Source organism: Zea mays, chromosome 7 (genome assembly GCF_902167145.1).
Source record: "Zea mays cultivar B73 chromosome 7, Zm-B73-REFERENCE-NAM-5.0, whole genome shotgun sequence".
In the NCBI taxonomy this organism is placed as follows: Eukaryota; Viridiplantae; Streptophyta; class Magnoliopsida; order Poales; family Poaceae; genus Zea; species Zea mays.
In genome coordinates, this window is record NC_050102.1 from 98,235,428 (window position 1) to 98,252,553 (window position 17,126).

Genomic DNA, 17,126 nt, shown 5'->3' on the forward strand with positions numbered 1-17,126 from the left:
CAGCTGCACCATGTACTGGGGAGGCGTCGTGTAACCTGCTCCCTGAAGTACCTCCCACAAGATACGGGGAAAACCCTCTCGTGCAAGTCCGTCCGTGTGGGAACGTGCGTTCCCTCCGTCCGAGGATCCGTGAGAAGTCATTTGTGTACGGTTAAGCGTAAGTAAAAAAGAAAAAGGAATTATAAAAGGAAAAAGGGAAACAAGGCTTGGCCTATCGAAGGTTATGATAAGGTCACTGAGTGTACTTAATCTGTCATTGTCATGTATTATGGTTTTTACCCAATTATCAAGTAGTTTAAGTAAAGGATGCATGCATGCTCGTCCTAAACGACCTCATTTCAACTTAGAGGGAATAGGGAAGAACTCCCTTCCCTTATAGTAGCCTGTAGGGATTGCTCAAATAGCCATCTAGCTACCCCTCTATTATCCTAAGGCTTCACGTCCTAGGTCTATCCTTATCGTCCTGACGATCTATCCAACATTTGTTTCTAACAAGTTTTACTTTTGAAAAGGATGGTATTTACAGTTTATTGATTCCTCTATGGTGGTACGAGCTCTGATACCAGCTATGAAGGAACCGCCCAAATTATTCCAACTTAAGTGCCTAAGTCCCACCTTAGAGGCTAGACCACACTTAAATAGGAATAACACGTCAGTCCCTCGGATCTAGTCCGACGAGGCCACTAATAGGATCAAGTACCACGTACTCACTCAATGGTGAGGCACAGAGCAAATACAATAAAACATAAAACCAACATTAAGGAGTATTAAATTTATTACAACATCATCGGAGTTTTAGCAAAAGTAGTGATCATTGTTCGGAATGCAGCGGAATAAAACTAACGATAAGTAAATAGAAGGATGGGGAAGCCTATCCCATCACTCCTCATGCTCCTCCTCAGCCGAGGTAGGGTCCCACTTGACTGTCCAACCCAGTGGCAAGATGGACGGCCAAGTCACTCCAGCAACCATGTCTTCCAGAGAACCTGTAAAAATTATGCCACAAGCAAGGCTGAGTATACTAATACTCAGCTAGACTTACCCAGTGTGAGGAGTCTACTCCTCTACCTCTAGACATGCAGCTGTTTGGCTGAGGGGTTTGCTTGCCAAAAGCACTAGTTGAGTCTAAAAATCCAGTTTTAGCTTTTTCAAGTTTTAGTGTGACTCTCTTAAGACTAAATGGATACCTATCTAATCATACATGGTATCAAACATTTAGCAATCAACAACTTTTGCCAAGTCATCACATTTCCACTTGTTACTCAATGCAGTACAATGGATCAAGCAGTCTCATTAGCTGCGAGAAGCAGACGATTCGAATCGAGTTTTTATCCTTGCAAGGTAAACCTAAACACACGACGTGGCGAGGCACTCCGTCCCCACACACATCAACCGTCCCCATCGATTCCCTGGCAACAGATAAGGGCTCACCGCCTTGGCGTACAATGCCTCACTAACCCCGACTGCTGTCGTGCAGTGACCGCACTTGTACCCACCATAACCGAAATGGGAGACCATGTCTCAGGTCACGTGAGGGGTAAAGTCTGCGGGCAGGTTCACTCAGTTACTAGGCTTACCGATTTACCATATTTCTCGGCATGTGTTTAGTACGTTCAAATGCTTGACACAGGTATCCGCACGTAAATCCTTATTCCAATTTCAGCGCGTAGACCACGCATCCCCATGGATCCGTGTCCACAGACCATCATTATTCTGATATAAAAATGGATACAACCAATTCCTGACCTCGCGCGAGTGCTAGAAAAATCACTCGACTTCTACCGAGATCCCTAATTAGTAAAGCAGCTACTCGACCTAGCATACTAGTATCCATCTCAAAAAGGAAATCCTAGGGTAATGCAACTAGGGTTTCAATCAACTCCTACACTTAAGTGCACAATACAAGCCTACAATCATTAAGTGCAGTAAAGTAATATATAGAACTGGTTATGCATAAAACCGGGGCTTGCCTTCCAAGGCTGAGGCAGGCAGATCCTCGATGGCAGGCTCTGGTGCTGGATCCTGGGATACCTCCTGAGCAACTCCTTGCTCCGACACGAGGATGTACTCCCCGTCAGCGAGATTACAATCTATCGAATGCAATGCATGAGATATATGCATAAGTATGACATGAACATGTGTAAGGGTTATGCATAATAAAATAGTATTAAGTTTAGTGTTTCTCTAGGGTTTATTTTTTGATATACTTAAGGGCTTTGTACTTTCATCTATTTCTCCCCAAAGTTTCCCTTTTCTTTCTATTGCTTCCTATTAAGCCTTTTTGAACCATCAGGGTTAGTTAACATTTTCCAAAAATGTTATAAAAATTACAGTGGGTAAATATTGACATTTGTGGGTTCTCCTAAAAATTTGAGGTGGAGATTAATTCAGATACTACTTGTGTAAAATTAACAAAAACAAGTGTAAAAGGGAATTTACACTATAGCTATGATTTAAGTGAGGTTTCTGTATTAATTTTTATTTTTATCCAGATTCATAGGTGATATTAGGCCTCTGTGTTAAAAATCACAGAAAAAGACCTATTGGATATTTAGTTGTGATTTTCTAAAGTTTAATGCCAAAAAGGTACTTATAACTAACTTGTTATTTGAAAAATATAAAACAACAAAACTCATATTTTTCCTACATTAATAATAACAAAATATTAGTTATCCCAAGGTTTGGGGTGTTTTCTCTTTAGGATTATTTTTCTAAGATTTTCTTAAGTTTTCATTATTTGCATGAAATAAAAGATATCTCATTGCTTTTGTACTAAACAAAGGTCTAATAAAATTTTCGAGTGAACTACACTGAATATGTGAGCTAACAAAAATGTGGTTGCTTCCTGGTTCTTATTTAAACTAACTTTTCTCTTTTCTTTAACTTTAGGCTAAAAATGTTTTAAATGGCAAACCCTACCTTAAATTGGTGTACTGAGGGTTTTACTATTTTTAAATAGATTATGGAGTGATTAAGTATTTCTCTGATTTTTCTTAACCTCAGCCTAACAGTGTAACTATTTTTTTCTCTTTTATTCAGCTTTTGTCCAGAACACTATTTAATTCCAAACATTAAATTCTTCTGCAATACAAAGGAGGTTTTGTATTTTTCCTAGGTAGTTCACATTATTTAGAATCTGGCAAAATTGATTTGACTCAATTTGGTTGAATAAAACTGAAGTTATGAATTTTACAAGATCTGTTTGTATTTAAATTAGAAATGTTAAAAAGGTTTTCTGGAAAACTAGTTTACACCGAGGACCCTGGGCTTTTCCTAAACCAGTTCTTTAACTTATACCCCTGCGCAACTATTCATCTGAGTCTCTGACAGTTCGAAACCCCCTGACTTCTATTCCTTCTTCCCCGAGGTCCCTCTCCCCTTTTGAACAGTACCCGCAGGAGGAAAAAGGGCGGCGCGGCTTACCGGCGGCGAGGGAGGTCCGGCGAAGGGTGGGGTTGGCTTCGAGAGGTCCTTGCGGTCACAGCGAGGTACGACTCGACGACGGTGATGGCCGGAATCGGCTGGTCCACGTGCGCAGGCGGGCGAGCTCGACGGCGGCAAGTGCTCCGGCCTATCCACGGCGATATAGGTCAATCCAAAGGCACGGGGAGCTTCACGGGATGCTAAAGAGTCGACCCGTGCAAGGAATCGAAGAATAACTCACCGTGGGGCTCGGTCTAGATTCGCCGATGGTTGGTTGAAGTCCGGTGACCTTGGTTTGGGTTCTCCGGTGAGGTAGAGCTCGATTCCTCTCACTAGGAGCTTCACTGAGGCACGTAGAGTCTCTCTCGAGGGTTGGACGGGGTTGGGAATGGCTCTGCTGGCCGGTCTACGATGGCGGGGACCGAGCGGCCACTGGCATGCCGCGTGCAGGGCAAACTCCGGCGATCTCGTGCTCCGGTGAGGTCGAGAGCGCGCGGGAGCGTATGACTGAAGCCTTGGCCGACTTTATAAGCGCGGGCGCGGGCAGGGGACACAGGCATGGCTTGGTGCGGCGCGGGACGCACGGGGTCGGGCGCTGGGCATGCTCTGGCGTGCTCAGGGCGCGTCGAACACGTGGAGGTGTTCTTCTGCCCATGTTCAACAGCTCGCCGAGATCGCAAACGTGCGAATCTTGGCAAAAATCCGGTGCAGGCCTCCTCCTGGCACCTAGGGCTGTCTCTTGTATGTGAGTTCCAATGGCAGATATGCCCTAGGTAGGGAGATTTGTGGATGCCAAATCTGGCTTATCTCCCTGTCCACTTCGCGACAAAAGAGATGCCAAAACATGTCAAACAAATTTGGCTCGGTTTCAAAATTTTCAAGTGGGTGCCTTAGGTGGTTTGGCACCTTTTTGGTATTCATACCAAGTGGTTTTGGCACCATTTACTAAGTGAACACATTTGGTCTTTAGATTAGGGTTAAATTTTGACTTAGAAAAGATTAGAGAGCTCTAGTGTGCTCTCTACTTAAGGGGTGAATTTGGGGTCTTTAAGGGGTCTTTTTGCATTGTTTCCCCTCTGCATTTTGCAGGTTATAATGTTACTTAAACTTTGGTTAAGGTTTAGAATCAAGGTTTGGCAATCTGATTAACTTATCCACTGATCCCTTGCTTGAAAGTCTAGTGCCTTTAGGGTTCTTTAGGGTTTAACCTCTTTGGCTCAAGATGACAATTGTTCAAAATGTTTGGGTATAGCTTTTGTTATTAACATTTCTTAGCTAACCCATGTTTCCAATGTTTTAGGTGCTTCTTCTCCTCCACTTAACCACAAGTGATAACAAGTCATCAGTGCCTATATGAAACCAATGCCTTGGTAACACCTGAGGTGTTACAGTCTGTCGGCGTTTCGACCCCGGGGGGTCCCTGGACCGACGAGTAAAATTGTCGCTGCGTGTCCCAGCTCAGATGGGTTGGTGCGAGATGGAACACAAGGGGGAAAACATGGCTCGTGTTATCCTGCGCCAGGGGATGCGCTCGTAGTAGGGGTTACAAGCGTTCGCGAGGGAGAGAGAGTGAGCCTATTCGTCAGCCCGTTCTCCCGCGCGACCATCCCCTTTCGCCTTCCTCGCAGGAAGGGCCTGGACCTCCCTTTTATAGATGCAAGGAGAGGGTCCAGATGTACGGTGGGGGTATAGCTGGACGCTAACGTGTCTGGCAGGGAAGTGCCTGAGCCCTGTGTACATGCCAACGTGGCTGTCGGAGAGGTGCTAAGGCCCTGTGTACGTGGTATCGTGGCTGTCGGAGGAGCGCTTGAGCCCTGTAGAAGCACAGCTGTCGGGGCTACTGGGATCTTGCTGATGTCTCCTTGCTTCCGTAGGGGGCTGAGAACCACCATCGTCATGGACGCACGTGGGGAGCCATCATTACTTGTTACCGGGGTGAGCCTGGATGGGATGCCGGTTTTGTTCCCCCGTAGCCTGAGCTAGCTAGGGGTAGGGTAATGATGTATCCCCCGTGGCGCGGTCGGTCCGAGCCCAAGGTCGAGCGAGGCGGAGACTCCTCCTGAGGCCGAGGCCGGGGTCAGGCAAGGACGCGATTCCTCCCGAGGTCGAGGTTGAGGCCGAGCCCTGGGGTCGGGCGAGGCGGAGACCACCTTTTGAGGCCGAGGTGGGGGCCGAGCCCTGGGGTCGGGCGAGGCAGAGACCACCTTCCGAGGTCGAGGTGGGGGCCGAGCCCTGGGGTCGGGCGAGGCGGAGACCTCCTCCTGAGGTCAAGGCCCAAGGTCGGGCGAGGCGGAGCTTCCTGTTGCGCGTGAGGCTGAACTTGGCTGTTGTCAGCCTCACCCTGGTGGGTGGCACCGCAGTCGGAGTGGGGCGGGCGGCGCTATTTTCCTGTCAGGTCGGTCAGTGGAAGGGCGAAGTGACTGCGGTCACTTCGACTTTGCCGACTGAGGCACGTGTGTTAGGATAAGGCGTCAAGCGATCCTTGCATTGAATGCGCCTGCGATACGGTCGGTTGGTGAGGCGATTTGGCCAAGGTTGCTTCACAACGAAGCCTTCCCGAGCTGGGCTTTGGGCGAGTCGAGGGTGCGCCCGTTGCTTGAGGAGGCCCTCGGGCGAGGCGAGAATTCGTCTGGGACTACTGTTCCCGCCCGAGGCTGGGCTCGGGCGAGGCGAGATCGCGTCCCTTGAGTAGACGAAGCCTTGACCTGAATCATGCCCATCAGTCTCTGCAGCTTGTGCTGATGGTGGTTACCAGCCGTGTTTAGGAGTGTTGGGGGTACCCCTAATTACGGTACCCGACAGTAGCCCCCGAGCCTCAAAGGGAGTGTTGGTACCCGCTTAGAGGCTTTGCCGCACTTTTTTGTGAGGGGACCGGCCTTTCTCGGTTACACTTTGTTCCGGTGGGTGCGCGCAAGCGCACCCGTTGGGTGTAGCCCCCGAGGCCTCAGAGGAGTGGTTCGACTCCTCTGAGGTCTTAATGCCTTTCGTGATGCCTCGGCTGGTCTGGTTGTTCCCTCATGCGACCTGATTGTAGCCCGGGTGCATGGTCAGGTTCCGAGTTTTTAGGCTGGTTTGTTGACGCTGTCAACGGTTTGGCCGTAGCCGGGTTTGCGAGAGCAGCCCCCGAGCCTCTGCATGGAGTGAGAGGACGATCAAGGACTGTCTCGACTTTTATCATACGCCCCTTTGTCGCCTTTCCGCAAGGAGGAAGGGGGGGGGAAGCGCCATGTTGCCCTCGGAGGGCGCTGAACATGGTGTCTCCAGTGAGTTGCTAACGGGTGATCCGAGTGGACGCCCGTGCCCCGTTCAATAAGGGTCGGCTAGTGGCCCAGAGGCGCACTCCAAAAGTACCTACAGGTGATTTGCCGGACCCGGACCCGTTCGATAGGGTCAGAGGGCTCGATGCCTCCCTCTGGTGGGATTCTGTTACAAAATCGCTCCTGCTGGTCTCAGAAATGTCCTAGGGTACCTCGGGAGCGTAGCCCGAGCCTCGGCCATGTAACGGACGTACCCAGAGTCATCCCTCGCTCTGCGTGCTCTAGGGCGGCTGTCGAACCCTTCCGAGGGGCCAGCCTTCGAACCCCTGATCAGTAGTGGGCGCGGAGCCCGAGTGCTCTGAGGCGGCTGTCGAACCCTTCCGAGGGGCCATCCTTCGAACCCCTGATCAGTAATGAGCCTGAAGCCCGAGTGCACTGGGGCGGCTGTCGAACCCTTCCGAGGGGCCAGCCTTCGAACCCCTGATCAGTAGGAGGGCTCGGGGCCCGCTTCCTTCGCGGAGAAGGATCCCCTTTCGGAATATCCCCTTTCCCGGTCCCTGTAGCAAGAGAGAGAAAGGGGAGGAGGAAAAGGATATGAATTTAAATGGTGTGGCGCACCTTTTTTGACGCGGTCATCATGGCGGAGGTGAAACGACGCCTGCTTCGCCTGCCAAAGGTGTTGCTTGCCTTGCCGTGGAGTTAATGCGATGGGACGGGCGGTTCACGGGGCGGCCGTTGCGCGTGCGCGAGTCGTTCGAGGAACGGGCGTTTCGCCTTCGAGTTTGAATTTCGCGGTGGGTTCGGGTGAAGTGTTGAATGGATCTCGCCTGGGCCTTTATATACCCGGAAGAGGGGCTGGCGGTGGTTCTTTACTCTGCTATTTGTGCTTGCCTTCTACTTTGGTTTCTGCAACCTAAGAGAATAGCTAGAGAAAAGAAAACCACGCACCTTGTCCCCTCCGCCTCCACCCCCTTCGTTTAGCGATGGCTGACAAGGTGACCGTCATTCCACCGCGCAATCCGTGGCCTTTCTCCATCGTCACGGTGGATGATCTGGAGGCCCTCGTCGCCGATGGTTTGCTCCGTCCCCTCTCCGGTGACCCGCAGCCGGAGTGGATGGCCCCTGCGAGCGAGGCCGACCTGACTCCGCCGCCGGGGTATGTGGTCAGTTTCGTCTCCTTCCACGAGCGGGGGTTCGGAGTGCCAGCGAGCCATTTCATGCGGGCGCTCCTGCACTACTACGGGGTGGAGCTGCACAACTTCAACCCCAACTCCATCGCACAAGCGACTATCTTCGCGGCGGTTTGCGAGGGTTTTTTGGGGATTGACCCCCACTGGGATTTGTGGACCCATCTCTTCTCCGCGGAGCTCTTTGCCTCGACGACGGAGGCGAAGAAGGTCCATATGGCGGTGCGGGCCGGTGGCTGCACCCTCCAGCTGAGTCCGGGGCGCACGCAGCTGTACATCCCTGCCATCCTTGTGTCTTCGAACAAGGGGTGGCAGCGCCGGTGGTTTTACCTCTGGAACGACGACAGAAGGCTCCCGTCGTTTTCTCAACGAGTGGTGACCGCTGCCGGCTGCAACTGGCGTTGGGGGGCCACGCGCGAGAAACAGGAGAAGCTCCAGCCTCTTCTGGAGGCCTTGTAGAGGTTACGAGATGGGGGGCTCACCGCCGCGGGGGTGGTTGCCACCATCCATCGCCGGAGGGTGCTTCCTTTGGCAGAGCGGCGGTTGCCGCTTTCGGAGATGAAGCCGGGGATTGATTTGGAGGGTTCACAGATGTCCTCGGCTACCCTCTCCGCCGACGACCTCCGCAGGCGGGTGGCGGGCACGGTAGGGAGGCTGGATGCTGGCGCCCTTACCCAGCCCATGATACGTCCCGAGCATGGGTACGTGTCCCTGGTGAGTGTCCGCTCCTTCTCCTATCTTGCGCTGAGTTGCCTTTGATTCTTACCGTCGGGATTTCCGTTCATCTCCAGGGGTTGGGGTTTTACAATCCCTCCCTGCCACCGGTCTCGGAGGACGCGGTGGACTGAGCCACACGGAGGGTCGCCGCAGAGAAGAAAAAGGAGAAGAAGGACACGGAAAAGGCCCGGGCCCACGAGCGGATGCGGGCTCAGGAAGCCTTGGAGAGGCGCCGTCGGAGGCAGGAGAGGGACGGGCTCCCGAGGGAGCCGTCGCCGGAGACGCCTGACGACGATGATGATGACGATGATGACGAGGACGACGACATGGTGGCCCGTCTTGGCCTTAGCCCGGATCTGAGGCTGGGCCAGGGGTCGTCGAGCCAACCTCCAAGTGGGCTGGCGCCATCAGTATCTAGGGCCGGGACAACAAGGTCCCAGTCCGAGGAGCATGGACAGGCCGAGGGGGTACTTGACCCCTTGGCCGAGGTAGTTGAGGTGACTCCGCGGAGTCAGACCGATCTGCCTGTCCCCCAAGAGCAGTCGCCCGTGCCGGCTGCACAGGAAGTTGGTCCTCCGGCCATCATGACGACGCCTGGGCGGGTCACCCCTTTGGCGCCTCGGGCGTTCGAGGCGGAGGCGGAGTCGGCAGCGGGGCAATCCTCGGCAGCGCCTGTGTGGACTGAGGCCCAAGGGGCCTCCCCGCAGGCCCGATTGGCCTTGGTCCGGAGCGGGTAAGTATCTGAGGATACCTCTGTTTTGGCTCTTTCTCAGTGTGCCTTGATCCTGCTCTATCTCTTCCTTTCAGCAAACGGAGGCAGGGCTCGGCCAGTCTGGCCCCCGGAAGGCCCTTAAGATAGTGCCGGCTTCTGCAGTCAGTGCTGCAGCGCGCCATGCCGGTTGGCTGGCCTCCGCACAAGACGCCCTCGAGCGGGGGGTCCAGGCGACACGAGTTGCCATGGGGCAAGCCTCCCAGGCTGACCCCTCCATCGGGGCGGCAATCGTGCCGGGGGAGGCTGCTGACGTGGCCGCGGCCCCGAGCCCACCTGACGTGTTGCCGGCGCCGGCACCAGCTCCTGCCGAGGCCGTCGCTGTTTTGCCCGTGGAGCCACCCATCGCCGCTGATGCTGGGATGGCTGAGGTGCCGCTGCTCGAGGTCGTCTCTAACCTCCCCAGTCTCGGCCATAAGGAGAAGGCGGTCGTTGTTGCCGAAGTCGGTGATCGGAGGCCCGCCTCCTTAGCCGAGGGGAGGCCCAGTACGTCGTCAGCGATGGTACCCGATGCGTCGACTGGAGGGGGTCCCGACGCCTTGGAGGAGGGGCGCGCAGAACCGCGGCCTGTCCTAGGGAGCGGCGACCTTATCCCCGCGCGGCGCAACCCCAATGAGTGGTGTGGGCTGGCGCGCAGAACCGCGGCCTGTCCTAGGGAGCGGCGACCTTATCCCCGCGCGGCGCAACCCCAATGAGTGGTGTGGGCAGGCGCTCCGGTTCTGGACCCGCGGCGCCTCGAAACCCCTCTTCGTCCTCGACGATGAGCGGGAGGAGCAGTCTCGAGATGAACTCCGTGAGTATGCCGAGGCGGCGATGGGGTCGCTTCGGACAACCATGGCGATCCTTTCCAGGGACGTTCCCAGGGTCCTCCAGGTAAGGATTTTAGGCATACCCCTTGCGTGACCAGGGCATTCTTTGTAACACCCTGCTTCCCTTCCTCAGGAACTGACGGATGTGAGCACCGCCAAGTCGTTGTTCATCCGCCGCGAGACCGACGTCTGGGGTTCGGTGCGGTCCCTGAGGGCCGCGCTTGCCGAGGCTAATGAACGCCTCGCCCAACGGAGCACCGAGGTGGCAGACCTTCGGCTCCTGTGTGATGAGCTGGAGGTGGAGGCAGCGGCGGCGCAGCAGCGACAGCTGGAGCTTGGCCAGGTCATTGGCGAGCGGGACCAATCTCGGAGCCAGGCTGCCGGGGCTGTAGGACGGGCTGAGGCCCTTGGGGGTCAGCTGGCCGAGGTGTCTGCTCGGGCCTGAGCCCTTGCGGAGGACCTGGCCGTGGTCGTCGGGTCTGCTTAGTCCACCCAAGCCGTAGCCTCGGAGCAGCGTGCCCGGGCTGAAGGTACGTTTCGGCCGCTTAGTGACTTCGATTCAGCTGCATTCTTCAACTCGTGTCTGAAGAATTCTGTTCCGCTGTCTGCAGAGTTCGAGACAGCTCTTAACGAGTCCGTCAAGGCACTTGCCCAGGCAGCTGAGCAGAAGGAGGCCGACCGCGTGGCCATGTCCGAGGCTATCTCGGCCTTCTGCCAGGCCTTTGGCCTCGATGACGTCCCCTCGGGTAGCTCCCCCAGAGTCGTCTGCGGGCCTTGGGCGGCCATGTGCGCAGCAGACTCTGTGGGGCGCTGCATCATGGCGTTAGGCGAGCCATCGCCGTGCTCACTTCCCACTACGACGTGGATCTGGAGCGGGTCAGCGAGGGGTACTGTCTACCCAACGAAGATGAGATGCCTTAGCCGAGGTCCAGAGGCTTGACGCAGCCGTCGCGGGCCCAAGTGCGGTGCTGACATCCTCCTTCGAGGTGGAGATCCTTCCGCTCGTGTCGCCGTCTGGGGCCGGGCCAGATCTTGCCGAGGGTGGAGGCGACGCCGAGGGTGCTGCTCCTCCCCCAGGCGATGTCTGATTCTGCCGGAGCAGTTTGTTTGGAGTATGCATGTGTTTTTCGCGGCCGCCGAGGCCTAAACATCTTATTGTCGTGCTATAAAGCTGCGTTTATTTTCCTCTTGTTTCGAGTATCCGGACTTGTTCGTCGGTAGCAGAATCGTTTATCTGAGCAAGAGTTACTTTTCGTGGAAGGTGACGAGTGAGGTATCCGTATCCTGGAGGCGTGGGAGTCCCTCGGCTCGGTCGGCCTTGCCGCTTACGCGCGCTCTTACTCGCTTGCAGGATTCTATTATCGATATAGTCGGAAAGCACGAAAGTCATTTTGGTAGAAAACTTTTCCGAGGAAAATTTTGACGCAGAGGGGGTTCCCCCCCTTCTAGCCCTTGAGGGAGGGTCGGGCTTTGCTGAGGCAAGGCTGACCCTTCCTTGACGGTTAGACTTTATTTATGTATGTAAAGAAAATGAGGTATATGAACGACTTGAAAACATCTTAAGGGTAAAAGCGACGTAGCTGTTGGATGTTCCAAGCGTTGCAGTAGACCTCGCCTTGATCGTTGGCCAGCTTGTATGTTCCGGGCTTCAAAATCTTGGCGATGATGAACGGCCCTTCCCAGGGAGGAGTAAGCTTGTGGCGCCCTCGGGCGTCCTGCCGCAGCCGAAGTACCAAGTCTCCCACCTGGAAGCCTCGGGGCCGAACCCCTCGGGCGTGGTAGCGTCGCAGAGACTGCTGATACCGCACCGAGTGTAGTAAGGCCACGTCCCGAGCCTCTTCTAGCTGGTCCAGTGAGTCTTCTCGGCTGATCTGGTTTGTTCGGTCATCGTACGCCTTTGTCCTCGGGGAACCGTATTCTAAGTCTGTGGGTAAGATAGCCTCGGCCCCATAGACTAGAAAGAACGGCGAGAAACCCGTGGCTCGGCTTGGCGTCATCCTCAGACTCCAGACCACCGAGGGTAGCTCTTTCATCCATCGCTTGCTGAACTTGTTGGGGTCGTTGTAGATCCTTGGTTTAAGTCCCTGCAGAATCATGCCGTTGGCACGCTCCACCTGCCCATTCGTCATGGGGTGAGCTACGGCGGCCCAGTCCACACAGATGTGGTGGTCCTTGCAGAAGTCCAGGAACTTCTTCCCAGTGAACTGGGTGCCATTGTCGGTGATGATGGAGTTCGGGAACCCAAAGCGATGGATGATGTTGGTGAAGAATGCCACCGCCTGCTCGGACCTGATGCTAGTTAGGGGTCGGACCTCGATCCACTTGGAGAATTTGTCGATGGCGACCAGCAGGTGCGAGAAGCCCCAGGGTGCCTTCTGCAAGGGACCGACGAGGTCCAGACCCCACACAGCAAACGACCAGGTGATGGGTATTGTCTGCAGGGCCTGAGCGGGCAGGTGCGTCTGTCTCACATAGAATTGACACCCTTGGCAAGAGCGTACAATCCTAGTGGCGTCGGCCACCGCGGTCGGCCAGTAGAAGCCTTGTCGGAAGGCGTTCCCAACGAGGGCTCGAGGTGCTGCATGGTGACCGCAAGCCCCCGAGTGTATTTCTTGCAATAGCTCCTGTCCTTCGGCGATGGATATGCATCGTTGGAGAATGCCTGAGGGGCTGCGGTGGTAGAGCTCCTTTTCATCCCCCAGTAAGACGAACGACTTGGCGCGCCGCGCCAGTCGCCGAGCTTCGGCCTTGTCGAGGGGTAGCTCTCCTCGGTGGAGATATTGCAGGTACGGGGTCTGCCAGTTTCGATTTGGCGCAACCCCATTCCTCTCTCCCTCGACATGCAGGGCCTCACCTTTGGCGGCCGAGGGTACCTCGGGCGGGGCCGAGGTCTCCTCGGGCTCAGGCGTGTCGTCGATCTTGACGGAGGGTTGATGTATGTCTCTAGAGAAGACGTCGGGGGGAACCGTTGTCTGCCCGAGGCTATTTTCGCCAGCTCATCCGCTGTCTCGTTGTACCGTCGAGCGATTTGGTTGAGCTCGAGCCCGTAGAACTTGTCTTCCAAGCGCTGAATTTCGTCACAGTAGGCCTCCATCTTCGGGTCGCGGCAGTGAGAGTTCTTCATGACTTGGTCAATGACAAGCTGCGAGTCGCCACGAGCGTCGAGGCGCCGAACCCCTAGCTCGACGACGATGCGCAACCCATTAACCAGAGCCTCGTACTCGGCCACGTTGTTTGACGCCGGGAAATGAAGGCGCAGTACGTAGCAGAGATGTTTCCCGAGGGGTGAGATGAAGAGCAGGCCCACGCCGGCTCCTGTTTTCATCAGCTACCCATCGAAGTACATGGTCCAGAGTTCCGGTTGGATCGGAGCTGTTGGCAGTTGGGTGTCGACCCATTCAGCCACGAAGTCCGCCAAGACTTGGGACTTTATGGCCTTCTGAGGGACGAATGAGATCGTCTCGCCCATGAGCTCCACTGCCCACTTTGCTATCCTACCCGAGGCCTCTCGGCACTGGATGATCTCCCCCAGGGGGAAGGATGACACCACAGTCACCGGATGAGACTCGAAGTAGTGTCGCAACTTTCGCCGCGTCAGAATTACTGTGTACAATAGCTTCTGAATTTGTGGGTAGCGGATCTTGGTCTCGGATAGCACTTCACTGATGAAGTAGACCGGCCTCTAGACGAGCAGTGCATGCCCTTCTTCTCGTCTCTCGACTACGATCGCGGCGCTGACCACCTGAGTGGTTGCGGCTACGTAGATCAAGAGGGCTTCTCCTGCAGCAGGGGGCACCAAGATGGGCGCGTTTGTAAGGAGCGCCTTTAAGTTTCTGAGGGCTTCCTCGGCCTCGGGGGTCCAAGTTAAGCGCTCGGTCTTCCTTAAGAGGCGGTACAAGGGTAGGCCTTTTTTGCCGAGGCGCGAGATGAAGCGGCTCAGAGCCGCAAGGCATCCCATGACCCTTTGTACTCCTTTCAAATCTTTGATAGGCCCCATGTTGGTGATGGCCGCGATTTTCTCCGGGTTGGCCTCGATGCCCCGCTCGGAGACGATGAACCCCAGGAGCATGCCTCGGGGGACTCCGAAGACACACTTCTCGGGATTGAGTTTCACGCCCTTCGCTCTCAGACACTTGAATGTCGTTTCAAGGTCAGAGAGGAGGTTGGAGGCTTTCCTCGTCTTGACAACGATGTCATCAATGTAAGCCTCGACCGTTCGACCGATGTGCTCTCCGAACACATGGTTCACGCACCTTTGGTATGTTGCACCTGCATTCCTCAAGCCAAATGGCATAGTAGTATAGCACTACATGCCAAAAGGTGTGATGAAAGAAGTCGCGAGCTGGTCGGACTCTTTCATCTTGATTTTGTGATACCCTGAGTAGGCATCGAGGAATGACAAGGTTTTGCACCCAGCAGTGGAATCCACAATTTGATCGATGCGAGGCAGAGGGTAGGGAACCTTCGGACATGCCTTGTTTAGACCAGTGTAGTCCACGCACATCCTCCATTTCCCACCTTTCTTTTTTACAAGCACAGGGTTAGCTAGCCATTCGGGATGGAATACCTCTTTGATGAACCCTGCAACCATCAGCTTGTGGATCTCCTCGCCTATGGCTCTGCGCCTTTCTTCATTGAAACGGCACAGAGGCTGCTTCACGGGTCGGGCACCGGCTCGGATATCCAGTGATTGCTCGGTGACTTCCCTCGGTATGCCGAGCATGTCTGAGGGACTCCACGCAAAAACTTTAGCGTTTGCGCGGAGAAAGTCGACGAGCACTGCTTCCTATTTGGGGTCAAGCTCGGAGCCGATCCGGACTTGCTTGCAGGCGTCGTTGCAGGGGTTGAGAGGGACGGACTTAACCACCTTAGCCGGTTCGAAGTTGCAGACGTGGCGCTTCGCATCAGGCACCTCCTTGGAGGGGCACTCCAGGTCGGCGATGAGGGCCTCAGACTTGGCGAGGGCCTCGGCGTACTCCATGCACTCCACGTCGCATTCGTACGTGTGTCGGTACGTGGATCCGACGGTGATGACCCCGTTGGGGCCTGGCATCTTGAGCTTGAGGTAGGTGTAGTTGGGGACGGCCATGAACTTGGCGTAGCACGGTCTCCTCAGCACCGCATGGTAGGTTCCTCGGAACCCGACCACCTCGAACATGAGGGTTTCCTTTCAAAAGTTGGAGGGAGTTCCGAAGCAGACGAGCAGATCAAGTTGTCCAAGGGGCAGGACACGCTTCCCGGGGATGATCCCGTGAAAGGGCGCCGCACCGGCCCGGATCGTGGACAGATCGATCTCCAAGAGCCCGAGGGTGTCGGCGTAGATGATGTTGAGGCTGCTGCCTCCGTCCATGAGGACCTTGGTGAGCCTGACGTTGCCGATGACGGGATCGACAACGAGCGGGTACTTTCCTGGGCTCGGCACGCAGTCGGGGTGATCGCCTTGGTCGAAGGTGATGGGCTTGTCGGACCAGTCTAGGCAGACTGGCGCCGCCACCTTTACCGAGCAGACCTCCCAGCGCTCCTGCTTGCGGTGCTGAGCCGAGACGTTCGCCACTTGCCCACCATAGATCATGAAACAGTCGTGGACCTCGGGGAACTCCTCTGCCTTGTCACCCTCCTTCTTGTCGTTGTCTTGGCCTTTGCCATCTCCCGCCGGTGGCCCGGCCTTATGGAAGTAGCGCCGAAGCATGACGCATTCCTCAAGGGTGTGCTTGACGGGACCCTGGTGATAGGGGCACGACTCCTTGAGCATCTTGTCGAACAGGTTGGCCCCTCCGAGAGGCTTCCGAGGGTTCCTGTGCTCGACAGCAGCGACGAGATGCGCGTCAGCGGCGTCGCGCTTCGCTTGCGCCTTCTTCTTTGCCTTCTTCTTCATGCCGCGCTGGGCGGACGCCTCGGGGATGTCTTCCTGCTGGCGTCCCTGAGGCTACTTGTCCTTCCGGAAGATGGCTTCGACCGCCTCCTGACCAGAGGCGAACTTGGTGGCGATGTCCATCAACTCGCTCGCCTTGGTGGGAGTCTTGCGGCCTAGTTTGCTCACTAGGTCTCGGCAGGTGGTGCCGACGAGGAACGCCCCGATGACATCCGAGTCGGTGTTGTTGGGCAGTTCGGTGCGCTGCTTCGAAAACTGCCGGATGTATTCTCGCAGGGATTCCCCTGGCTCCTGGCGGCAGCTTCGGAGATCCCAGGAGTTCCCAGGGCGCACGTACGTGCCCTGTAAGTTTCCAGCGAAAGCCTTGACCAGGTCGTCCAAGTTGGAGATCTGCGCGGGAGGCAGATGCTCCAGCCAGGCCCGGGCGGCGTCGAAGAGGAACAGGGGGAGGTTGCGGATGATGAGGTTGTCATCGTCCGTCCCTCCCAGCTGGCAGGCCAGCCGGTAGTCTGCAAGCCACAACTCCAGCCTTGTTTCCCCCGAGTACTTAGTGATAGTTGTCGGGGCTCGGAACCAGGTCGGGAATAGCGCCCGTCGTATGGCCCGGCTAAAGGCTTGCGGACCTGGTGGTTCAGGCGAGGGACTCCGATCCTCCTCACTGTCGTAGCGTCCTCCACGCCTGGGGTGGTAGCCTCGGCACACCTTCTCATCCAGGCGGGCTCGACGGTCGCGGCGGTGGTGCTCGTTGCCGAGGCGACCCGGGGCTGCAGGCGTCGCGTCCTGCGTGCGCCCGGTGTGGACCGAGGCCTCCCACATGAGTCGGGAAGTCGTTGCACGATGCTCCGAGGGGCACCCTTGGCTTCAGGAGGCAGAGCTTTTGGCCCGTCGGACCACGGCATCCTCCAGGAGATTCTTGAGTTCTCCCTGGATACGCCGCCCCTCGGTAGTGGATGGCTTCGGCATTGCTCGGAGTAGTATTGTCACTGCAGCCAGATTCTGGCCGACCCCGCTGGAGGCCGGGGGCAGCCTTGCCCTGGCATCGTCGACAATACGGCGCTGGACGTCTCGGGTCTGATGACGCGCTTCTCCGGC